This window comes from Cupressus sempervirens, chromosome 9 (genome assembly GCF_028749045.1).
Source record: "Cupressus sempervirens isolate cs-2001-9-10 chromosome 9, ASM2874904v1, whole genome shotgun sequence".
Classification (NCBI taxonomy): Eukaryota; Viridiplantae; Streptophyta; class Pinopsida; order Cupressales; family Cupressaceae; genus Cupressus; species Cupressus sempervirens.
In genome coordinates, this window is record NC_143126.1 from 303456586 (window position 1) to 303484088 (window position 27503).

Consider the following 27503-nt stretch of genomic DNA (forward strand, 5'->3'; position numbering starts at 1 on the left):
TTAATTTCAAAATAGATACGACTTTTTCATTGTAACATGTAGGCACAAATCTCATAATTTTACTCATGTTCATCATCATCACTTAATGGTGTAGGGGCACCAAGGTCATTCTATGATGATACATTCATTGAAGATACCAAGGACTAAGGATCCAATGGACTTCTAATACAGGGAAACTCTACCCTACAAGTGGACTCCGCTTCACAAGCCCAACCCTCAAACTTAGGGTACTTAAATAACTTGGATCAACACTTAGGATCCTATTGAAAAAATAGTAAAAAAGGCACAAAATCTAAGTTTTTTATTGACCAATGCTATCCACCATCTATGTAATGACCTTTTCCACATGTGCGGATCTTAAGTACATGCCTTCAAGTAGTTATAACTTCCATTTGGATGGTTGGAACACCATACAACCTCATGTTCAGTTTGACAACTATTATTTGCAAAAAATGCTCTTAGAAACTTTTGTAATTTTTTGCACTTTTGTAAGTTGGTTTAGTAGTTTTGAGTCTATAATAATCATTTTGAATGATTAGAATTCATTTAGGTTGGTGGTTAGTTGAAATTCCAAAAAGTGCAAAAATTGCAAAGTTGCATTAGCAACTTTTGCAACAATTTAGAAACTTTTAGGAAATAACCATAAAACTATCTATATTCCTATATTCCTTTGAGGTTTTACTATTTCCAAAACTTTTCTAAGTCGTAGAATTGGAATCAAGTGAAAAATGTAAAAATTGCACTTTTTGTGCAAAGTTGCATTGTTGAAAGTTGTAAAAGTTGCTCAAATTTACAACTTAGTGGAAAAAGGGTTGTGGGATTGAATTGTTTGCTCTATTAGCTTTAGGTGGCTGGGTAAACCCTATCCCTAACCTCATCCTATCCCCTTCAATTCTCAAATGTTCTCAAGCGCGCCGAATTGGAATGTTTCTAAGGGTCACTAAATACCATAGGGCTGCAATCTTTGACGGGGCATATCTCAGAGCTCGTGTGAGGTATGGATGCAATTCTAGTTCCTATAGGACCATGTTGTGGAGACCTAAAATAACCTCTCTCACTTTTTGGAAATCACACTCTATTTTTATTTTACAATGTCATCTCGGGTGATGCTAAAACTTGCAGTATTGGCCAGTACAAAGTTGCCAACTGCCAAATCTCTCTCACCTTTCGTCGTGGGATCAATTTGTGTACTTTGTTAGCTTTGAGTGGCTAGGTAAACCCTATTCCTAACCTTTTTTTGTCCCCTTCAGTGCTAGAACATTCTCGAGCATGTCAAACCTAAATGTCCCTAAGGGTCACTAAATGCCATAGGGTTGCGATCTTTGACGGGGCATATCTCAGAGCTCATGTGAGGTATGGATGCAATTCTAGTTCCTATAGGACCATGTTGTGGAGACCTGCAATAAATTCTCTCACTTTTTGGAGATCACACTCCATTTTTATTTTACAATGCCATCTCGGGTGATGCTAAAACTTGCAGTATTGGCCATTATAAAGTTGCCAGTTGCCAAATCTCTCTCACCTTTCATCATGGGATTGAACTATCTACTCTGTTAGCTCCAGGTGGCCAGGTAAACCCTCTTCTTAACCTCATTCTATCTCCTTTAGTGCTGAAACATTCTCTAGCTCACCAAACCAGAATATCGCTAAGGGTCACTAAATGCCATAGGGCTACAATCTTTGATGGGGCATGTCTCGGAGCTTGTGTGAGGTATGGATGCAATTCTAGTTCCTATAGGATAGTGTTGTAGAGACCTACAATAACCTCTCTCACTTCTTGGAGATCACACTCTGTTTTCATTTTACAATGCCATCTTGGGTGATGCTGAAACTTGCAGTATTGGCCAGTATAAAGTTGCCAACTGCCAAATCTCTCTCACCTTTCATCGTGGGATTGAACTATCTACTCCATTATCTCTATGTGGTTGAGTCAACCCTATCCTCAACCTTGTCTTATTCCCTTTAGTGCTTGAACATTCACAGGCACGCCAAATCGAAATGTCCCTAAGGGTCACTAAATGCCATAGGGCTGCGATCTTTGATGAGGCATATCTCAGAGCTCATGTGAGGTATTGATGTGATTCTATTTCCTATAGGACAATGTTTCAAAGACCTACAATAACCTCTCTCACTTTTTGGAGATCACACTCCATTTTTATTTTACAATGCCATCTCGGGTGATGCTAAAACTTGCAGTATTGGCCATTGCAAAGTTGCCAACTACCAAATCTCTCTCACCTTTTGTCATGGGATCAAAATATCTAATCTATTAGCTCTGAGTGGCTAGGTAAACCCTATCCTTAACCTTGTTCTATCCCCTTTAGTGCTGGAACATTCTTGGGCATGTTGAACCGGAATGTCCCTAAGGGTCACTAAATGCTATATGGCTGCAATATTTGATGGGGCATGTCTCAAAGCTTGTGTGAGGTATGGATTCAATTCTAGTTTCTATAAGATAGTGTTGTAGAGACCTAAAATAACCTCTCTCACTTCTTAGAGATCACACTCTATTTTCATTTTACAATGCCATCTCGGGTGATGCCGAAACTTACAGTATTGGCCAGTATAAAGTTGCCAACTGCCAAATCTCTCTCACCTTTCATCATGGGATTGAACTATCTACTCCATTAGCTCTAGGTGGTTGGGTCAACCCTATCCTCAACCTTGTCCTATCCCCTTCAGTGCTCAAACATTCACAGGCACGCCAAACTAGAATGTCCCTAAGGGTCACTACATGACATAGGGATGTGATCTTTGACGAGGCATATCTCAGAGCTTATGTGAGGTATGAATGTGATTCTAGTTTCTATAGGACCATGTTGTAGAGACCTACAATAACCTCTCTTACTTTTTGGAGATCACACTCTATTTTCATTTTACGATGCCATCTCGGGTGATGCTAAAACTTACAGTATTGGCCAGTACAAAGTTGCCAACTGCCAAATCTCTCTCACCTTTCATTGTGTGATCAAAATATCTACTCCATTAGCTTTGGGTGGTTGGGTAAACCCTATCCTCAACCTTGTCCCATCCTTTTCAGAACTCAAACATTCTTGAGCACGCCGAACTGGAATGTCCCTAAGGGTAACTAAATGCCATAGGGCTGCAATCTTTGACAGGACATATCTCAGAGCTCATGCAAGGTATGGATGTGATTCTAGTTTTGATAGGACCATGTTGTAGAGACCTAAAATAACCTCTCTCACTTTTTGGAGATCACACTCCATTTTTATTTTACAATGCCATCTTGGATGATGCTAAAACTTGCAGTATTGGCCAGTACAAAGTTGGCAACTACCAAATCTCTCTCACCTTTGATCGTGGGATCAAAATGTCTACTCCATTAGCTTCGAGTGGCTAGGTAAACCCTATCCCCAACTTGTCTAATCCCCTTCAGTGTTCAAACATTCTCAAGCACGCCGAACCAAAATGTCCCTAAGGGTCACTAAATGCCATAGGGTTGCGATCTTTGACGGGGCATATCTCAGAGTTCATGTGAGCTATGGATGTAATTCTAGTTCCTACAAGACCATATTTTGGAGACCTACAATAACCTCTCTCACTATTTGGAGATCACACTCTATTTTCATTTTACGACACCATCTCGGGTGATGCTGAAACTTGTAGTATTGGCTAGTACAAAGTTGCCAACTGCCAAATCTCTCTCACCTTTCATCATGGGATTGAACTGTTTTCTCCATTAGCTCTAGGTGTCTAGGTAAACCCTATCCTTAACCTCATCCTATCCCCTTTAGCACTCGAACAATCTCAGGCACACCGAACCGGAATGTCCCTAAGGGTCACTAAATTCCATAGGGATGTGATCTTTGATAGGGCATATCTCAGAGCTCGTGTGAGGTATGGATGAAATTTTAGTTCCTATAGGACTATGTTATAGAGATCTCCAATAACCTCTCTCACTTTTTGAAGATCACACTCCATTTTTATTTTACAATGCCATCTCGGGTGGTGTTAAAACTTGCAGTATTGGCCAGTACAAAGTTGCCAACTACCAAATCTCTCTCACCTTTCATCATGGGATCGAAATGTCTACTCCATTAGCTCTAGGTGGTTGGGTAAACCCTATCCCTAACCTTGTCCTATCCCCTTCAGCACTCGAACATTCTTGGGCATGCCAAACTAGAATGTCCCTAAGGGTCACTGAATGCCATAGGGCTGCAAACTTTGATGAGGCATATCTCAGAGCTTGTGTGAGGTATGGATGCAATTCTAGTTCCTATAGAACATTATTGTGGAGACCTACAATAACCTCTCTCACTTTTTAGAGATCACACTTTGTTTTCATTTTATGATGCCATCTTGGGTGATGCCGAAACTTGCAGTATTCGCCAGTACAAAGTTGCCAACTGCCAAATCTCTCTCACCTTTTGTCATGGGATCAAACTGTCTACTCCATTAGCTCTAGGTGGTCAGGTAAACCCTATCCCCAACCTTGTCCTATCCATTTTAGTGCTAAAACATTCTCAAGCATTCTCAAACATTCTCCACTACACTAATTACAAACTCTTTCGAGTTGTTTAGGAGTCTTTAAGACCTTCAAAATTGACTTGTAACTTTTTATGCCAACTTCAAAAACAAGAAATTTTATTACATTAAATCTAGGCATCGTCTTTCAAAAAATTTTTATTAGCGTTCTTATTTAGCCCCATCCAAAGTTTCGAGAAAGGTCTAGGAATAATTTGTGCTGAAATGTAAACTTAATTTAAATAGTAACCTTACGCAAATTCAAGGTTGACATTGTCCATGAACAAATCATTGCTCAATCAACCTTGTCCTCTCCAATTTGGAATTCTCCCTTGTCTACCAAATTAGTCTACAAAAAAACTCAAAAAAGCCTAATCATTCTCAAATTGATTATGTTTAAGAAGGGTACATTGCACTCACCTTCAAGGTGTGAATCTCTTTGTAATGATAACATTGCTCCCACAAAAGCCATAGTATTGAAACCCAATAAATGCATGAAAATACCACATTGTAGGTGATGTGTCTAATGGATTCTTGTTTACTCATTTTTTTTATATTCATTACACATCCAAATTGTCACCAACTCTATAACTCTCTATCCTCCACTAAAAATATCAAATTGCTAGAGGCAACTCATTGTTCTGTGTTGTTTGTCATGACTAGGGATGATAAGAGTATGAGTAGATATAAAATATTTTCTACAAAATATAAATATATTCCTATGTGACAATGGATAATCAATATTGACTAACTTTAAAGATGTTAAGAAAAAGGGGAAATTTAGTTAAAAACATTAGAAATTTAGTTTAAACATTGATAAATTGTTAATGAAGATAAAATATTGAATGGACTTATATCAAAGGTAGTGATGTAAAAATAGAAGATATGAGTCAAAGGGGGAGAAATTAACTATTGGAAAATGCTACTCAAGGAGAGAAGTGTTATAGTTAAGATATGAGTCAAGCAGAGACATGAAGTAGATAAGTGTTGCAAGGATGAGATGAAGGGTTTATTAGCTCTATGAGTATTTTCATAAGGGGGAATATATAATAGAAAAAAGTGGAAACATTATTGTGTTTCATCATAATTTGAAGATGATAAATATTGGTGAGTAGAGAAGGTTTGAGGCCATGCACCAATTATCTAGTAATTACTTTGAAAACCAAACCTAGTGTGACCTTATTAGGTCTATGTACTTTACATGGGTTATGTGCTACAGGAATGGAATTGGGAATCTAGGCTTTGGAGTCTTAAATAAATTTCAAAAGGGTGTCTAAATCTACCCATAGAATAGTTAGATTTCAACCTAAGAGGAATTTAAGTCCAAAAAATCAAAGTAGGAGACCTACAAGGAATTCTATGATAGTCAACATTTTGTACTGTATGAAAATTGGAGGGTTAAACCAAGAGTTGATTCTTAATCAATTCAACATAAGGAAGGTGTCCCAATAGAAACTTGGGGTTGGTGAAGAGTTCAGTTATTGGCTTGGAATAGGGCTAGTATCCCTAAAACAAAAAGGTGCAAGATCTTGATTGGAGAAGTACTCACCTTGGAGGAGAATTACTCACCTTGGAGGAGTTCACAAATGACCCTATCACTTTGGATAGGCCAAAAAAATGATATCCTAAAGGAGTAAGATATTAGGAAGGCCACAAGTTTAGTTTGGTAGATTAGGAAGAAGAAAGTGTTTAAACCTCACTTCTTGCTCCACATCTCTACATTAGTGAGGGGGAGATGAAGAGGATAGATGGCTACATAGATATGGAAAAAATAAAAATATAAAAAGGGGGGGGAATAAGAGAGAGTGAGATACAAGATAGAGTGAGATACAAGGATAACATGAGCCAAAACTACCAAATTACAGTGCTTGAATCCTTCATTAGAGAATCAACACCCAAATTTGAATACGAGTCTACAAAACAACATGTTCCTTCCACTTTTCATACTCTTTTATTTCCTTTTAAAGATGCTCTATGATTTTCCATAACATGCATTGTAAATTTGTTAACAAGTATAGCTCCCTCTTACAAGTATCTTATGTGTCATCTTAGATTCACCCCCCTCTCATGTGAGATATCTCTCTTTCTTATACATCGCAACTATTTATTAAACTTTTATTTTTACCTTAATCTAGTTACAATAGAATAATAACAACACATTCCAATCAATTAGTGATTATGTTACAATCATTAATGTATGAAAACACATAAAACTATCAGTAATTATGTTACATTTATGATTTTTAAAATGACTTTTTTTTGCAAATAATCCATCTTTTCTCTACTATCTCTGACATTTTTCAATTGATGATAAAGAATGGTGGTTATGTATTGAAGCTCAACAAGCTAATTGTGTTTTTTCTTCTTGTCTGTATTCTTTTTGTAACAATGATTTTTTCTTCTACACAAACTTTGTGACCACTTGTGATCAAATTTTTATCTTATTTTTAACATAAATGTTTAGAGAACTTTTGGTCTAATTTTGTTGAATAGAGTAATTTCAAACTACTGATTTCTTTAATGGAGTTCCTAATAAATCTCAAGGTTCTCATTTAGGTGACCAATTGCTAGGAGGTCCACGAATATTGCCTGATAAAGTTGATTGCCAGGAGGTCCTAATTGATCTTGATTGATAAAGTTTATTGGCAATCAATATTGTATCAAAAATTCAAACTAATTAAGTATTGAATTAAACTTGATAAACAAATGATAGAGAAGGAAAACTTTAAACATGAACAAGATCATAAATCATATGATGATGACATATTGCAAATGATTAACTTATGCTTAAAAAATGATAAAGTTTATTGTTTTCAATATTCTATCAAAGGTTTGAATAGATTAGGTATTGACTTTAATGTCATACATAAACATATCTAATTTAATGTCATACATGCATATATCTAATTTAATGTCATACACGAACATATCTAATTTAATGTCATCCACACCATCTCTAGCATGAGTGCCAAGTGTGCATAGGGATCCGCATGAAGTGCACATGTGACCAGGATGCACAGAATGCTCCGCCTCAACTAATGAGCTTGTGGAATGAATGAGGGTCTGCGTTAAAGCATTAATGGTCCCTAGAGTGTTGGCCTCTACATGTTCCTTCACAACTAAAGGAATGGTCACATGCTCGCATTGTGGCTTGACCACAAGTGTCTTAACTACATTAGGGTCACGATGTACTCCTGACCTCTCAAATGATGACCCCCCACCTCTACCGTGGGAGTCTAATATACCAAAATAATTGGGGATCTCCCCAAGGACAAACTCACAATATAATTTCTTAAAGAAATACATGGGGACCTCATGATTGTTGCAAGGAGGGGCATCAAAAACCATCCACCATCTATCCCAAAAATTATTTCTAATAGCATCATGTATGCACCAATGGATGGGGAATCATTTAGTACCCTCTTTAACATTATTTTGCTCACCAGGTTTTCTAAATAATGCACATATACTACCTTTTAGGATTTCTTTCTTTTTTAACATCTTCATATGACAATTTATTTGCATAAAATATTTTTTGTTCATCCCTCTTAACGCACCAAATATATAACTAACCACTAACTGAGGCTGTTTGGGTGTTAATGGATTCAAGGGATGATGCCAATTGAGCCCTTGTTGGATTGGTTTGTCCAGATTCTTTCAACTGAGCAATGAGTCTTTCTAATTCAGTTTTGCCTCTCTCTATTTCATTTATTATATTTTCTTGTGTGCCTGGAAGAAGTCTTACAATTGGTTTAGGTTGTGGAATTTTTTGTTCTTCTTGAGGAGGGTTTTGGTTTTGAGGTTCTTGTGGATTTTTTGGTTGATTATGGACATTTCCTGATAAAATAAATTGAAATCCAAATAAATAAAAAAATCTAAATGAAATTTGTAAAAACCCTACAAAATATTATAAAAAACCTACAAAACAATATGAAAAACATATCAAACAATAAAAAGTTAAGTTTATATCACTTACGACATCATCATGGGTGCGCTTGTGGTCTTGGATTTCATCGACGAGGAGACATTTTGGCAAAGGATGGTGAAAATGTTGGATTTTTAACTCGTGTATGTGCTACTCTCTATAAGAATAGCAAAAAATCCTAATGAAAATGATGGGTTGTGGGTGTGCAGCCCATCATATATACTTTTTTTATTTTGCTAATATCATGTACGTGCTATTGAAAATGAAAAAAAAAAAAAAAAACTTGTCACCTTTTTGGCACCACAACTCAATGCATATGCCCATATATGTTGAATTGGATATACATTATACTTGAGGATATTAAATTCATTATATATAAATAAGTGTTTTTGCCACTCATGTCAAAGGGGAAGATTGTTGATCTCATATTGGTTTTGACAATTGAGTTTCAACACACTTAAGAAATTTTCCAAGTTCATGGTAACATATGTCGAGTATAATATAGATGTCGAGTTACAATGAGTGCCAAGTAAATCAACTGTTGAGCAAATAGAGTGAGACGAGTAGTTCAAGAGCTAAGTGAACAATAGATGTCAAGCAAGTTCAAGTGCTGAGCTAGATAGAATTATAGTATGTGTTGAGCATTAGTATTAAACAAGTGCCAAGTAACATATAAATGACCTAGTTGTTTGTGATGGCACACAAAACTATGTAAATCATTTTTAAGTTAACATGTGGATAGATCTCGAAGCTTTGAAGATAAGATCAAATCTACTTGAATTTTCTATGTGATCAACATGCAACCAATCAAAAAAATGGAAGGAATTGAGTGGGAAAGTTGGATAAATCTCAATCGTAGATTCATACTGAACACTAAGCCACCAAAGTCTTTTTAAAGGGAGACAGCCCCATAATTAAGAGTGTATGAGAGAGCATTAGAGAATGCATGTGAGAAGGTGATGATAGCAATGAAAGGGGTGAATTGATTAGCATACATTCAAGGTGACTTAGAAGAAGGAAAAAATTAGCTAGTAGAACAAAGGATCAACATTACAACAATTTCATATCAGATTAGAAAGGATCGAGATAAACTGAATTAGGATCTAAAATTAGCAATACGAGATTGTAAGTGTATCAGATCAAACATTCTACTGTACTTTCTAACAACTATATCAATAGGATGAAATCCTTGTATCAAGGTTGATTTAATAGTCATAGTGAAATCCTTTAACAAGGTGACATTCCAAGTGAGTGTTCTAAAGTCCTTTAGCCAGACACACTTTTAATAAGGTGTTAAAATCCTTTAATAGGGTAGGATCTAACAATATTTTGTAAGCCTTTAACAAGGCAAGCCAGTCACAGGGTAGATCATGAGAATGGCCAAAATATGTAACCTTAACAAGTGAACTTTATTGCTATAGTAGTGAAGAATTGTGGGTGTCATCCCCATCCCAGTTTTACCTTCTCATTGGAGGGTTTCTGGGTAATCATATCTAGTATCAAGTTTTTATGTGGATGTATTTGATTTATATGTTATTTCTACATGTTTATTAATGCATTCATTTGAAGTTGAAAGTTTTATTGGTTAGAGTTTAGTACTTCTGATTCCACCCCCCCCCAACTCTTAGAAGTATACATTTCCCATTTGTAATCCGAACATATCCTTAGTTGACTAGGAGTGTTAGAAGGACTTCCTTAGAGTTACAAGTTTAAAATTAACAATTTTTTGAACATGAATAACAATTTGAAAAGAAATAATATGAATGTACAATGAACAAGATAAACTATACTTGGATAACATATCTATACCTAAATAGTGCTATAACTTCATTTATAAAATAGATACAAATATTTTGACTTTAGGAGCCATAAGAGAATACAACAAGGAATAATACAAGAGAGACTCAAGCTTCAATGCTAGACAACAATGCACCATGTGGATGTTTGTCACTACAATGGAGTCACGTATGACATAAACTTAGTAAATTGTAGCAAGTGAAGACAAATCAAGTCAAGTCAAAATGTAGTTCCTAGGACCTATTCACCACCTACACACAAACATAGGAAAAGTGTTGTAGTTTCTTTTTAAAAATCTTACCATAGTCAAACTCCCTTATTGGTGTTTTCACCTCCACAAGCAATTGATTAGAGAGATATTGATAAAAACCAATAGATAAAGACATGTAATAGAAATTTATCCCTGCTTAATGGTAGAGAACCCCTATTACACTAAGGAGTGCAATAAAAATGAGCCCTAACTGATGAAGGAAAACCCTTATTGTGCAATGATCATATGGGTAGTAAGAACAAGCCTCACTTGAGGCAAGAAAACCCCTACTCCCTAAAAAGTGATGTTGTGATCAATATCCCAAGATAGTGTGACAATAAAAAAATTATCAATATAAGTGCATAACAAATCTATCAATGTGTGTTTGTGTGTGTGTGTGTGTGTGTGTGTGTGTGTGTGTGTGTGTGAGAGAGAGAGAGAGAGAGAGAGAGAGAGAGAGAGAGAGAGAGAGAGAGAGAGAGAGAGAGAGAGAGAGAGAGAGCCAATCATGAATGTCTTGTGGAGTGAAAGTGACAAAGCTTTACTACATGAGAAGACACCAAGAAAATAGTGAAAGAGGAAGTGTGTGAGCTATACAAGAAAGAAATAAGGTGGAAGGGATAGGGAGCATGAGTGAAATTGTGGTGAAAAATGAGCTTTTAAGGACATTGAGGGAAAATTTAATCATTACATGCAAACTTGCAAGAAGGGACACACATAAAAAGCAACATCAAAATTTATAGTTTTACGCATGCTAGCATGCACACAAACATCAGAAGTTTTACTACATTCAAGAGTCTATTCCCAAGCGATTATGAAAACTCCTACCTTGTCAATTAGTTAAATATATTTATTCTTTAGCACCAAGTATTTTGACCTTTAGATGAATTCTATGAATTCTAAGACCTCAAAGATATAAGAACTTCAAAAGAATTTGCATTAATATTTTAGGCACCATAAAATGACTATTGATTCATTGAAAAATAAAGAATTGAATATATACTTTGTTATTTCCATGAATTAATTATCATTTTACCATAGATAGGAGAATTTCAATCAAAATAATAACTGATTAACAGATTCCCTATTCCCTTTCTACCAACACAACATTTATATTTAAAGACTGAATTGTCATAAGAGAGATAATATCTTTATGATATATCACTTGTGAAGTCTTATAGTACTATTTATTTATTATTGATTATAACAGCATTATCATAGATCAGATAATCCTTTAGTTTTTCTTAACAATTTATCCCAAATCTCTCCTAACTTGTAAAAGACTTTACACCAAAAATGCCTACACACAGCTATCAAATATGGGCTAGTGGAGGACACGTACCCTCTTAATTAGTTTAGAGGATGCTTCAATTTAAACTTTTAACTTTGATATAGATGTAGGAGATATTTTAGACAACCATCACAAAATTTATTTATCATGAGAGGAGAGGTTCACCCTCAAAACTAGGTTGAAATTGAGTCTGGCATTTTACAGCAAATAGTTTTCATCTAGAGAATTATGGATTTATATATACAATGTAAGCAGGGACAGACTAGTTTTTCACAAAAAAGTACTAAAGACAAAACAAAGTGAATTTTTTTTTCCAGATTCACTAAAACACAGTGAAATGTTTCTAATTTTTTTGCAATTTTGGACTACAAACTATGCATATCATGAAGATTAAATGCTGAAATTTTCAAAAAAAATCTACGATGATTTGAATATTTTCAAAATTGGTCAACTATACATTTTTGTGGAAGATGGCCGCATCCCTGTAAGACAGGCCCCAAAACGTCGACAAAATTCAAAATGCTCCTTCAAAATTAATAGAGCCATTTTATCAACAGCCAATATCAAGGTGAAAATGAGATCATTGGAAACAAAAAGGATAAAAGAAGGTGATGGTTCTTGCAAAACCATCACAAATGGTATGAGGAATATTGTATAGAGCAACCAAGATCAACTACATATTTCCTTCTTTTAGAATGGTTTTTTGGTTAGTACAAATTGTGAACCTACAGAATAACAAACAAAAACAAATCTGGGATTTATCCAATTGTTCATAATTCAACGCATTTCTAAGAATTAATAATAATCTTTACAACTAATTGATTGAAATTCTATTCTTATCAAAAGAATACTTTGTAGGTAATGTAGGCTTCCAACTATCCATTTAATCTTCCTTGCCCTTACCTACTCCAACTACTTTGTTTATTGCTATCTTCTCATCGAGAGTTCTAGATCTCTCATTTTAAACTATACGTCTAGATTATTAGGTTTAGGTTTAGGGTTTATTTCAAAGGTTGAGTCAGTTGTGATATTTTTCCAAAAGTCTGTAGATATTTTGTCTTCTCGGCTAATAGTAGATTTCTCTAGAATATTGTATCCTTTCTTATAAAAGGTATTATGTACTCATTTGATATTACAGTGGAATTAAATATAATACAGTTTATTGTGCAACAACACATCATATTGTTCTGTGTCTTTCTTATTTTTTGTCCTCTGCCTATCCATCAGATTGGTATCAAAGCTGTAGAAAATCTGGGCATTATTTTTATAGGCAGATGTCATTGTGGGTGAAGAGAAAATGAGAGCAAAAAGATCTAAGGAAGACATTATAGTTGCTATATGAGGAAGGAAGAGAAAGAGTTTATAGTGGTTACAAATCAGAAAGTTTTAATATTAAATCATGGTAGGAACCAGTAGTGGAAGTATTTCATAGCCAAAAATTCCAACTTTTAATGGCAAAAATTATGATTATTGGAGCATCAAAATGAAAACACTTTTTCGTTCTCAGGATGTTTGGGATTTAGTTGAAAGTGGGTTCCCTGAACCAGTAGATCAACAGGCATATCAAGCTTTTTCACAAGCTGAAAAAGATTAATTAAAGGAAAATAGGAAAAAGGATGCTAAGGCATTGTTCTTTATTTAGCAGGCAGTGGAGGAAGCAATATTTCCAAAGGTAGTTGCTGCCACAAGCTTAAAGCAAGCATGGGAAAACTTGCAATCAACATACCAGGGCATAGGAAAGGTAAATACTTCAATGTTACAAAATCTTAGAAGAGATTTTGAAAATTTGCAAATGAAAGATTCAGATTCAATAGACTCATTCTTCACTCAAGCAATGGGGATAGTAAATCAGATTAGATCATATGGAGAAACCCTTGGGGATCAACAAGTTGTAGAGAAAATACTAAGAAGTCTACCAAATAAGTTTGATTCAAGAGTTGTAGCCATTGAAGAATCTAAGAATCTCTCCTTGCTATCAATAGATGAGTTAATGGGTTCTCTCTTATCACATGAACAAAGGTTGAATCATTCAGGAACTTCATCATTGGAGAATGCTTTCAAGACTCAAATTTCATTTGGAAGAACAAGAGGATGATCAGATCATAGTAGAGGCAGAGGACATTTTACACCAAGAGGAGGAAGAGAAAATCAACAGTTTAAGAGTAGAAGGCCAACATCAAGCTCACAAATCAATTTCACATCAACAAGAGGAAGGCAAAGCAACCATCATCAAGGAGAAAGGTATGACAAATTTAACATCCAATGTCATTATTGTAATAAATTTGGGCATTTTGCATATGAGTGTAGAAAAAGACAATATGACATGAATAGGAAAAAGACACATTTTACAAATGAAAGTCAACCCAACACTAGTGAGCAAATAACCATCTTGATAACATGCAATATTGCACAAGAGAGTTCTAAAGAAGTATGGTTCTTAGATAGTGGTTGTAGTAACCATATGAGTGGATATAAGAAGATATTATAAACTATAGATGAATCAATAAAATCAAAGGTTAAGTTGGGGAATGATCATCAAATCTTAGTCATGGGAAAAGGGTCAATTAGCATAACAACTAAGAAAAGTGAAGAAAAGGAAATTTATGATGTATATTATGTTCCTAGATTGTAACACAATCTCATAAGCATTGGACAACTAGTACAAAAGGGATATAGAATACATTTTTAAAATGGTGAATGTGTGATTCTAGATAAAAGACCAAGCAATAGGCTAATTGCAAAAGTTGAAATGACACAAAATAGAATGTTCCCACTTAAAATCCAAAGTGAATTATTCTTAGAGCCAAATGAATTGCAAATAGTAGCAGAATCTGCATTCAAAGCTTTTCACAAAAATGAATCTTGGCTATGGCATTTAAGGTTTGGTCATTTAAACTTTAAAGGGTTACAACTCTTATATAAGAAACAAATGGTCTATAGGTTGCCATCAATAGAGCCACTTAAGACAACATGTGAGAGTTGTATTTTGGCAAAGCAACATAAAAAAAAAATTCAGTTGGAAAGTCTTATAGAGAAAAACATCCACTTGAGATAGTCCATTCAGATCTTTGTGGGCCAATGCAAACACCATCATTAAGTGGAAAACTTTATTTCTTGACATTTATTGATGATTTTAGCAGAAAAGTTTGGGTTTATTTTGTGAAGTATAAATCAGATGTATTTGATGTCTTTAAAGTATTCAAGGAAAAAGTTGAGAAAGAAAGTGGATACTCTATTAAAACATTAAGAACCAATGAAGGTGGAGAATACATATCAAATGATTTTCTAAATTTTTGCAAAGAAAATGGCATATGGAAACAATTTACAGCAAGGTACACTCCACAACAAAATGGAGTAGTAGAAAGAAAAAATAGAACAATTATGGAGATGCCAAGGAGTATGTTAAGGAAAAAACACTTGCCAAATGAGTATTGGGCTGAAGCAGTTGCATGTTCAGCATACATACTAAATAGATGTCCAACAAAAGTAGTAATAAATAAAACACTAGAAGAAGCTTGGAGCAAAAGGAACCACAATATAGCACATTTGAGAATATTTGGTTGTGTGGCATACTCATTGGTACCTCAAGAAGTGAGACAAAAATTGGATGATAGAGGAGAGAAGTGCATATTTGTGGGATATAGTGAACAATCTAAGGCATATAGGCTATACAATCCCATCACAAAGAAGTTAATAATAAGTCGTGATGTTGAGTTTGTAGAAGAAGAAGCATGAGATGGTAGCTTGGATAAGACAACTATAGTTGCAGCTAGTGTTCCACAAGAAAATGAAGAAAATGAAACTCAAGATGTGCATTCTACAACACAAACAAATGTTCCTAAAACACCTACAAGGGCACCTACCACTCAAAACACTACTACTCCAGCAAGCACTAATAGTAGTGAATCATCTAATCCAACACTTTCTTCATTAAGATCAAGATCTATAAATACTTCAAGGAAGACACAAAGTCTTAGAGACATATATGATGAATTACAAGAGGTTGAAAGTGATGACTTATGCATTAAGTTTTCACTCTTAGCACATGCTGATCCAATTTATTTTGAAGAAGCTATTAAAGATGACAAATGGATTTCAACCATGGATGAAGAAGTTCAATCAACAGAAAAGAATGATGCTTGGGACTTAGTAGATCTTCCTAAAGGAAAGGATGTGATTGGAGTTAAGTAGATATAGAAAAAAAAATATAATGATGATGGAAAAGTGGAGAAACACAAGGCAAGACTAGTAGCCAAAGGCTTCACACAACAACTGGGCATAGACTACAATGAGACATTTGCACTTGTGGCAAGATTGGACACTATTAGAATGATTTTATCCATCGCAGCTCAAAATAATTGGAAGGTTTATAAAATGGACATGAAATCAGCATTCTTGAATGGCATTTTAGAAGAAGTGTATATAAAACAACCACCAAGATATGTAATTTTGGGAGAAGAACATAAGGTATACAAGTTGAAAAAGGCACTATATGGCTTGAAGCAAGCTCCTAGAGCTTGATACAGTAGAATAGACTCTTATTTTGTGAATAATGGTTTTAGTAAGTGTGGCTATGAACCAAATTTGTATGTCAAAGTGGACAATGAAGGAGAAATATTGATAGTTTTCTTATATGTAGATGATTTGATATTCACTGGTAATATGTCAATTAATAATTTCAAGGCAGCCATGAAAAATGAATTTGATATGATTGATCTAGGACTTATGAGGTATTTTCTTGGGATACATGTAAATCAAAATGATCAAGGCATTTTTATTTGTCAAAGTAAGTATGCTACTAATTTGTTGAAAATATTTAAAATGACAAATGTGAATTCAGCCCCTACACCAGTTGCATTGGGTATAAAATGTAGCAAGAATGATGAAAGTCCTAATGTAGACACAACTTTATTCAAAAGATTAGTTGATGGCCTTTTATATTTGACAACTACAAGACCAGATATAATGCATGGAGTTAGTCTCATTTTTAGATTCATGGACAAACCAAAAGAAACTTGTTGGAAAGCTGAAAAGAGGATTTTCAGGTATCTAGCTGGAACAAAGAACTTTGGGAGCTTATATGCACATTCAGATCATTACAAGCTGATTGGCTATACAGATAGTGACTAGCTAGGTAGCTTTGATTATAAAAGAAGCACTTCAAGACATATCTTTCACCTAGCATCAGGAGCTATTTCTTAGGCATCAAATAAGCAACCAATTGTGACATTATCATCAGCTAAAGCAGAATATGTTGCAGCAACATCAACAGCCTGCCAAGCAATGTGGATGAGAAGAGTACTTTTAGATTTGAAGCATCCACAAGAAGAATCTACAAGATTATATTGTGATAATAATTCTACAATTTCTTTATCAAAAAATCATGTCTTTCATCAATGTAGTAAACATATAGATATAAGATATCATTATATTCATGAATTAGTGAACAATGGTGACATATGTCTTAAGTTTTGTAGGTCTAAAGAACAACTGGCTGACATTTTCACAAAGCCTCTTGCAAAGAATGTCTTTGAAAATCTTCGAGAAAGTATTGGTATTACAGACATACATGGCAGTAAAGATTAAGGGGGAGTGTAGGTGATGTAGGCTTCTAGTTGTCCATTTAATCTTCCCTGCCCTTACCTACTCCAACTACTTTGTTTATTACTATCTTCTGATCGAGAGTTCTAGATCTCTCATTTTAAACTATACTTGTAGATTATTAGGTTTATGGTTTGTTTCAAAGGTTGAGTCGACTGTAATATTTTTCCAGAAGTCTGTAGATATTTTTTCTTCTCGGCTAATAGTAGATTTCTCTAGAATATTGTATGCTTTCTTATAAAAGGCAGTATGTATTCATTTGATATTACAGTGGAATGAAATATAATACAGTTTATTGTGTGGCAGCACATCATATTGTTTTGTGTCTTTCTTATTTTTTGTCCTCTAACTATCCATCATACTTGATTAGAATAAATATTATAATGAATTTTGAACTAACAACCCATATCATAAACGTTGTTTGAAAAAATTGAAATCTATCCAAGTACTTAGAATCAAACACGTTTTGAAAAGCCTGTTGAATAATTTTTACAACTAATAGAGTTAAATACAAATTTTCCTTTGAGGCATTTGCTCAGCATATATCTTGATATTAGCCCCAAACCCACAAACCTACACCAAAAACATTTAAAAACTTGAAATGTGAGATCAATCCAATTCCTTGATATTGAAAAGACAAAAAAAAAAAAGCTAAACCCATTTACAACAATCAATAGAAACAATAGAAACAAGTCTAGGCCTAGTACTTGATTTGAACTTTGTTGTTCACAAATAGATATTTTCTTAGTATTAATTATGAAGTTGATCATGAAGTGACAAACTTATATCAGAAATATTGAGAGAAAAAATGAACAAATGTTATCCATCCAATTTCTCAATATTAAAATAGACTAGAACAAAGCAAAACCCATTGAATACTAAACATTTAGAAGGAAAAAATAGAAAAAAATTCATTGAATAGTCTACTACAGATCATGAAGTGACAAAATTATATCAGAAACATTGGGAAAATCAAACAAATCTGCCATCAATCCAATTGCTCAATATTAAAAAAGGTCAAAAAAAATAGAGCTCATTGAATAGTGGAAATCTAAAAGATAAAAATAGAAAAGAAATCATTGAATAGCCTTTACTACTGACTGATTTTCATCTCTAACAGAGGATTTTCTCCATACAGACCTTACAACTGATCTGATCAAAACTGATGGAGTAGTATTTGCCCAATACAGACCTTACGACTGATTATCCTGAACTAGTGGCAAACCCATCTCAAAAAAATTTCCCAAGACAAAACTAAATCAAAGATTCATCCCATTCAAAAGGAAGAACTAATTGACAGCAGTGTCATCATCATCATCATCATTATCAAAATATGAGATATGATCATCATTGAAAAAGCCACAGAAGAAATGCTAGGTGTATCCATCGAGTGGGTTGTGTAAGAAAAGGAAGCCATTCCATGACCACATTGGAGGATGGAAGTAGATAAAGAAAAAGTGGTTTTTGAAGGTGACGAATTGGCCAGTGTTTGTCTTGAGCCCCTTGTTATCCCCCCTTCTTATCATCTCCACCACCACCTCTTCCACCACTGCCTCCTCTCTTCTCACTCTCTCTTCCTCATCTCTTCTTGCTCTCTCTACCTCTTCTTCTGCTGCTTTCTGCATCTTTTCCAACAAACTTAGATACTGCTACTTTCCTCCTCCTCTCCCTTGTTTCTTCTCCATCTCTTCCTCCTCCTCCTTCTCCTTCTCTATTGCTTCTCCTCCCATTGGAATCACTATTTTTTCCTCCATACATCTTTAACAAAGACTCCTTTCTTCACTTCCCAGTCAACTCAAGAAGCTTCCTTTGTAAATTGCACATCAAAATGCAGGGGGCCAGTTCTCTTTTTGTAGAGCACCACATCAAGTTCCTACCTACTGTTTTGCCAAATCAACTGACAATGCTGTCAGTAGCTCCAATATCAATTGTGATTTCAAATACCATGTCCTTTTTTCTGGTTTTGAGTGAGTGTTAGGGTAAATAATGCCTACAAATCTTAGATTGGTTAGGGTTTTATCTTAAAATTCAAATTTTAAGAGTGGTATTGCTTCGGATTTAATTTTGTTACATGTGAATTACTTGTGATTCTAATGCATGCCTATTTAATGCATGAGTAACTCTGAGTGACTCTCTGACATGTGAATTACTTATGATTCTTGTTGGAATATTAAATTTAGTTAACATTTCTCCCTGGAGCTAAACACCCACCTACCATCCCTGACGACCTGCACAACAATCATAAACATTTATTACGGGTCGGTGAGTTTTCAAATTCAAAAATGAGGGGGAAAACATTTTTCAAGTAAGACAAAAGGAATGTTTGATTCATTCATTCATGAGACAAGCAGAAGAAGTTGAAGTTGAAGAGCTTAGAAGTTGTAGAGAAAAAGAAGAAAAAGTGATCAGCAGATCAGTCATTGCAGAGACAAAAGGAATCGTTGTCGTGCTTCCAGTTGCACATGTTTCTACTTGTCATTCTGTAAGTTCATAATTTATTTTTTCATTCGTCCTGTTGAAGTAGTGATTTCTCCAGGTGTTATTGTATACAACCATTAGAGCTGTAAGTTTGAAGTTTAAAGTTTGAAGTTTTTCCAATTTGAAGTTTTAGGGTTACTTTAGAGTTTTTTGGTTGAAGCCGAATGCTCCCAAATTTTGTAATGATTTAATCTAAGTTGAACATACTTGAATCCATTGTTCTTCTTCTTCTATTCCTTGCATTTGAAAGCTTCAAGTTCTAGCTCTCTGGTTTTAATGGTGAAAAGGAGTTCACGTTATAGTTATGTCACTTGGTATTGTCTTTGGTAGAAGTCATCTGTAGTTCAAGCCAAGTTCACTCGGTAACATCTTCTACCAAGCTCCTCCCTACAATGGCTACCAACCTCACTCGATGCTTTCTTCTATCGAGCTCCACCCTCCTATGGCTATCGAGTTCACTTGATAATCACACTACCAAGCTCACTCAACATCCTTTGGCTATTGAGTTGTTTGTTCTTCATTTATGGAGCTCACTCGGTAAACTCTCCTGCCACTCGATTTCTTAGTGTTTACCGAGAAAAATTGTCACTTTTCAATTATGAGTGCTGAGCAAATTTTTAGGTTTTAGGGTTGTGAATGATTTTGATTTATATTTCTCACATGGTATCAGAGCTTTGAGTCCCCACATCCACAATGAGTTAGGGCATTTTTTTTCTTGGGATATTCAACATGGCAGGAGATGCAGGAAAGATATGGTAGCAACCACCACCTTTCAATGGACAAAATTATGATACATGGGCAAAGAAGATGAAAACCATTATGGCTGCAAATGATTTTTGGGAGTTTGTAGTTAATGGGTTCAATTATGTGACAAACCCAACATAGTATATTGCTCTCACAAATGCACAGAAGACTCAATTGAAAGAGTCAAGGAGAAAGGATGCTAAAGCATTAAGTTTGATTGAGGTAGCTATGACAGAGACAATTTTTCCAAAGATTGTAGTAGCAAATTATGCAAAGGAAGCTTGGGATATCCTTGAGAAAAAATTCAAGGGGACTGATAAAGTTCATATAGTAAAGCTACAAAATATAAGGAGGGAGTTTGAGAACCTTTAGATAAAGGAAAATGAATCAATTGCAGATTTTAGTTCAAGGACCTCCAATGTGATTAATCAACTAAAGTCAAATGGAGAAGACTATCAAGAGCAGAGGATAGTGGAAAATATTTTGAGGAGTTTACCTCATAAATATGACAATTTGGTCATGACCATAGAAGAGGCAAAAGACCTCACTATTTTGACAATGAATGAGTTGATGGGTACTCTCCAAACCCATGAGCATAGGATCAATAGATCTACATCTTCTTCTTCCCAAGAGCAAGCATTCAAGGCTTAGTCAAATCCAAGAGGAAGGGGGAGAGGAATAAATGGTTTAGGAAAAAACTCTAAAGGTAGAGTTTAAGGAAATAGAGGACAAAGAAATGCTGCAACAGAAAGTTCAGGAAGAGCAGATGGAGCAAGTAGCTCACAAAATACTTCAAGAGGAGGTAATAAAAACTATAACTCAAATAAGAGTAATGTAGAATGCTACTATTGTCATAAATATGGGCATTATGCAAGTGAATTCTGGAAGAAGCAAAATGATCAGTCAGGATAGGAAAATGTGGCTGATGTGAACATGGGAAGTGGAAACAATGCCACTGCCTTCATCATGTGTAATGTTGGTGAAGAAGGAAGCCTTGAGGTTTGGTAACTCAACAATGGATGTAGCAACCACATGAGTGGTAATGAAACCTTGTTTTCATTCATTGACAAGAGTTTCAAATCTGAGATTAAAATGGGTAACAATGGAACCCTACCAGTTGTAGGCAAAGGATCTATTATGGTCCACACCAAGAAAGGTGAGAAGAAGGAAATACAAAATGTGTATTTTACCCCTAGTATGAAGCACAATTTGATGAGCATTGGTCAGTTCATTAAAAATGGATACAAAGTGCTGATGGAGAATGACACGTGTGTCATTCATGAAAAGGATGGGAGAAAGAATTTACTTGCAGTAGTTCAAATGACAAAGAACAAAATGTTTCCCTTGAGGATAGAGACATGTTTCTCATCTCAAGTTGGTGCTACACCTCCCACAAAATAAGCTCTAAGGAGTGTGATTTAAGAACCCTCACAACTATGGCACCTTAGGTATGGTCATCTTGGCTATGCTGGTTTAAATTTATTGTCAAATAAAAGAATGGTAGAAGGTTTGCCACGTATAGGAAATTCATGTAACAAGTGTAAGGCTTGTATTTTGGGTAGGCAACATATGCTTCCCTTTAATTTTGAAAATTTTAGGAGGGCTAGATATCCATTAGAGTTAGTGCATACTGACCTAGTTAGTCCTATGCAAGTTTCTTCCATTGGGGGGAGTACTTATTTCATGACATTTATTGATGATTTCAGTCATAGGACATGGGTGTTTTTCTTAAAGAATAAATCTGAAGCATTTGATAAATTTGTAGAATATAAAGCCCAGGCTGAAAGAGAATGTGGACATAATATCAAAGTCTTAAGATTAGATAGAGGAGGGGAGTATACCTCCAATTCTTTTGTAATTTTTTGTAGGAAACATGGTATAAAGAAAGAGCTCACAACCAACTATACACCATAGCAAAATGGAGTGGCTAAAAGAAAGAACAGGACCATTGTTGAAATGGCAAGGAGCATGATGAAAGAGAAAGGTCTCCCAACTAAATTTTGGGGAGAGGCTATGGCAACAATAGTTTACCTAATTAATAGGTGTCCTACAAAGGCAGTCCATGATAGAATTCCAATGGAAGCATGGTCACGAAGAAGATGGATAGTTGTACACCTAAGGGTGTTTGGATGTGTTGCATATGCACATGTGCCTAAAGAGTAGAGGAAAAAATTGGATGAAAAAGATGTGAAGTGCATCTTTATAGGGTAAATCTCAAAATCAAAGGCATATAGACTATATGATCCATTGAACAATAAGATGACTCTTTCAAGAGATGTGGAATTTCTTGAAAATCAGTCTTGGTATGGTTCAACTAATGAGTCACCAAGCACTTCAAGTAAAGTGCCAATTATGAGTGAAGAATATGCTGATGAACAGCAAGAAGAAGAAGTAGATAGAAGAAAAGGAAAGCAACCTTAGTCATTGTCAAGCTCCTTAAGGCATGACCGAGTGTCAGTGCCAAGTAATAGTATAGACCGAGCTGGTTAGCAAAGTAGTAGCAGTGAAGATTCTAATCCCACACTCTCCTCCCTATTACCAAGAAAGACCAAGAGTCTTAGGGAGATATACCAAGATGAAAGGTATGAAGATTATGATGAGAGTGTTAATTTTGCATTATTTTTTCATAGTGATCCAATATATTTTGAAGAAGCTATTAAGGAGAAGAAATGGTGTAAGGCCATGGATGAGGAGATAGATGCTATAGAAAGAAATGAGACATGGAAGCTAACTGATTTGCCTCCCAAGAAGCAAGTGATTGGAGATAAATGGGTCTACAAGACCAAATGCAATGCTGAAGGCAAAATTGATAGGCATAAGGCAAGGCAGGTAGTCAAGGGCTACAAATAAAAGTATGGTAGAGATTATGATGAGACATATGCCCTAGTTGCAAGAATGGAAACCGTGCATGCTATCATAGCAATTGCAGCTCAACACAAATGGAAGGTATATCAAATGGATGTGAAGTTCGCCTTCCTAAATGGTGTATTGAAAGAAGAAGTATATGTGGAGCAGCCACCTAGTTATGAAGTTGCAGGTGAAGAACACAAAGTATATAGAATGAAGAGAGCTCTTTATGGGCTCAAGAAAGCTCCATGGGCATGGTACAATAAGATTGACTCATATTTGATGAGTAATGACTTTAACAAAAGCAATGGTGAGCCTTCACTCTACATCAAGGCAACACATGGTAATGTGTTGATTATTGTCTTGTATGTAGATGATTTGATTTTTACTAGTAATGACAAGGCTTTAATAGATGAATTCAAAGAGGCCATGAAAAATGAATTTGAGATGACAGACCTAGGCCTCTTGAAGTACTTTCTAGGCATATAAGTAAAAAAAATGCATGATGGCATCTTCATCTCTCAAGAAAAGTATGCAAGGTAGATCTTAGAGAGATTCAAAATGCAAAATAGTAAGGCAGCCCCAACACCAATATCAGTAAGTCTAAATTTGAGCAAGGAAGACTCTAGCAAGAGAGTGGATCCAACACTATAGAAGAGTATGGTTGGAAGTTTAATGTATTTGACTGCAATTCGGCCAGACCTAATGTATGTAATAAGTCTGATTTCTAGATTTATGGAAACACCAAAGGATTCCCATTGGCAAGCAAGAAAGAGGATCCTAAGGTATGTGAATGGTACCAAGGGATTTGGAATTTTGTATATCACAACAAATGAATTCAAGTTGGTTGGTTACACTGATAGTGATTGGGCTAGAAGTATAGATGATAGGAAGAGCACTTTCAGATACATGTTCCATATGGGATCGGGTGCAATTTCATGGACATCCAAGAAGCAACCTATTGTTGCTCAATCTACAGCAGAGGCTAAATACATAGTAGCAAATGTAGTAGCATGTCAAGCTATTTGTTTAAGAAGGATCTTGACAGATTTGAATAAAAGGTGAGAGGATGGAACCACAACTTATTGTGACAACATCTCATCAATTGCATTGTCCAAGAATCCAGTCTTCCATGGGAGAAGAAAACATATAGAGATTAGATATCACTTCATTAGGGAGTTGGTGGAGGATGGAGATATTAAAGTAGAATTTTGTAAGTTTGAGTAGCAGCTAGTAGACATTTTTACCAAGCCATTAGGGATTGGAACTTTTGTACACCTAAGAGAGTGTCTTGGTGTAGTTGACTTGGATTAGTAGTGATCCTTGTTTGTTTGTCTTGGGACAAAGGGGGAGTGTTGGAATATTAAATGTAGTTAACATTTGTCCTTGGAGCCAAACACCCACCTACCATCCCTAATGACCTACACAACAATCATAAACATTTATTATGGGTAGGTGAGTTTTCAAACTAAAAAATGAGGGGGAAAACATTTTGCAAGTAAGACAAAAGGAATGTTTGATTCATTCATTCATGAGACAAGCAGAAGAAGTTGAAGTTGAAGAGCTCAGAAGTTGCAGAGAAAAAGAAGAAAAAGTGATCAACAGATCAGTCATTGCAGAGACAGAAGGAATCATTTTCGTGCCTACAATTGCACATGTTTCTACCTGTCATTTTGGAAGTCCATAGTTTATTGTTTCATTCGTCCTGTTGAAGCAGTGATTTCTCTAGGCATTATTGTATGCAACCATTAGAGCTGTAAGTTTGAAGTTTTTCTAGTTTGAAGTTTTAAGGTTACTTTAGGGTTTTTTGGTTGAATCTAAATGCTCCCATATTTTGTAATGATTTAATCTATGTTGAATAGAAAGCAAGCAGGCATACTTGAATCCATTGTTCTTCTTCTTCTATTCCTTGCATTTGAAAGCTTCAAGTTTTGGCTCTCTGGTTTTAATGGTGAAAAGGAGTTCACGTTATAGTTCTGTCACTCGATATTGTCTTTGGTAGAAGTCATCTGCAATTCAAGTTGAGTTCACTCAGTAACGTCTTCTACTAAGCTCCTCCCTACAATGGCTACCAACCTCACTCGATGCTTTCTTCTACTGAGCTCCACCCTCCTGTGGCTACCGAGTTCACTTGGTAATCACACTATCGAGATCACTCGGCATCCTTTGGCTATCAAGTTATTTGTTCTTCATTTACTGAGCTCACTCGATAAACTCTCTTGCCACTTAGTTTCTTAATGTTTACTGAGCAAAACTGTCACTCGACAATTGTGAGTGTCGAGCAAATTTTTAGGTTTTAGGGTTGTAAATGATTTTGATTTATATTTCTCACAATTCTAATGCACATTTGTAATGATTCAATTCTCTTACATGTGAATTACTTTTCATTCTAATGCATGCCCGTTTGATGCATGAATAACTCTCTTACACGTGTCTATTTAGTGCTTGGGTGAATTCAAAAGATTCAATTCTCTCACACGTGAATTACTTGTGATTCTAATGCATGCCTTGTGATTCTAATGCAGGCACACTTGCTCAATGCTTGGATGAACTTGAATTAGTTCTCTCACATGTTGAACCACTTTTGCTTCTACCATAAGCTTACTTAAATTGGTGTATATAATGACAAAGATGCCCACATCTTTGTATTATGATTTATTTCCATTTAAAAAGAAAAATATCATTCTTCCTGCACTTTAAGATTTTATTGTCTATATGATGTAAAAATATACATACAATTAAATCCAAAAGCTACAAGAATGATGATTATGAAACCTATAAATTTAATTAAAAGATAGGTTTGTTAATATAAATGATAACTTGTTCACCTAAGAAGAGATAGGCATGTTATTATAGACATATAAAAAGCATTTATTTATCTAAAAAAATATGATATAAAAGTATCAAGAGATAAAAAGAAAAAAAAGTTAGTATTCTAATTCTTTTTTCACCTAAATATATTTAGAATGGCTCAAAATGTTACATATTATTTAATTTAATATGCATGTTATTTTTTTCAGTTTAAAAATTAAATTTGGTAAAATATTTATTGCATATATATAACTATATATTTATTTGAATATTTATTATTTAATAATTGATTCTCTATCTATTGGATTTATTTTATAAATATTACTTTTCATTAACATTATGTGGTTTTCAGAACCCACTTTAAATTTAAAAAAAATGTTTCTAGACTTGATTGTGTATATTTTTTTACATCAACTTTTGGGATCACACTCTATGATCCATCATATGTTTGTACAATTATTTGATTATTTTTGGATTGATGATGATTGAGTTATATTAGATCTTAGTTATGTGTTAAGTTTATATCTATGTTTTAAGTTCATTTACACATACACTAAATTTAATTTCATGGGCACAAGGATCAAATATTTGGGTAAAATCTCAATCCTAACTGTTCACATATAATTTTATTATCTAAAGTTCATTTCTAATAAATGTAGATTTCATTTTCCATTATGAATCATTTTGTAATATTTTTTATGATAGAACTATGCCTCAATAGTTATACATATTTTATTTATTTGTGTATTTCTTGTGTTTGTTAGATTCTTTTTATCACTAATTTAATATTTTGTTACTTTTTATAATTTTTTAGAAACAACTTGATTATATCTCTGCATTTTTGATTAGTCAATCTACAACATCTATCCAAAAAAAATAAAAATAAACCCCATCCTCTCGTCTTTGAGACAAAATTCAAAAAAGAATATTATCCTTTCTACATAGCCACTTTTACATCATTAGCAATCTATACAATGTATCTACACTTAATCTACCTTGATTTACATGGATATACAAAAGGTATTTGATAGCTTCATAGAAATAAAAAATGATAGAATAAGAGATGACTTGTGTCCTTACATTTGCTTGCTTTTCCTTGCTACCCAAATCCACATTTAGATTAATACCCCACATTCTTATCTGACCAATAAATTCCTTGATCTTTTGTGGGTACGAGTTGATTATGTCATTGCTCTCCTTCAGTATCTTATAAAGCCTATCCTCATAATGTTTAAGTTTCTTTGAGAATTTTATCCATTTTATTTCTAGGACCT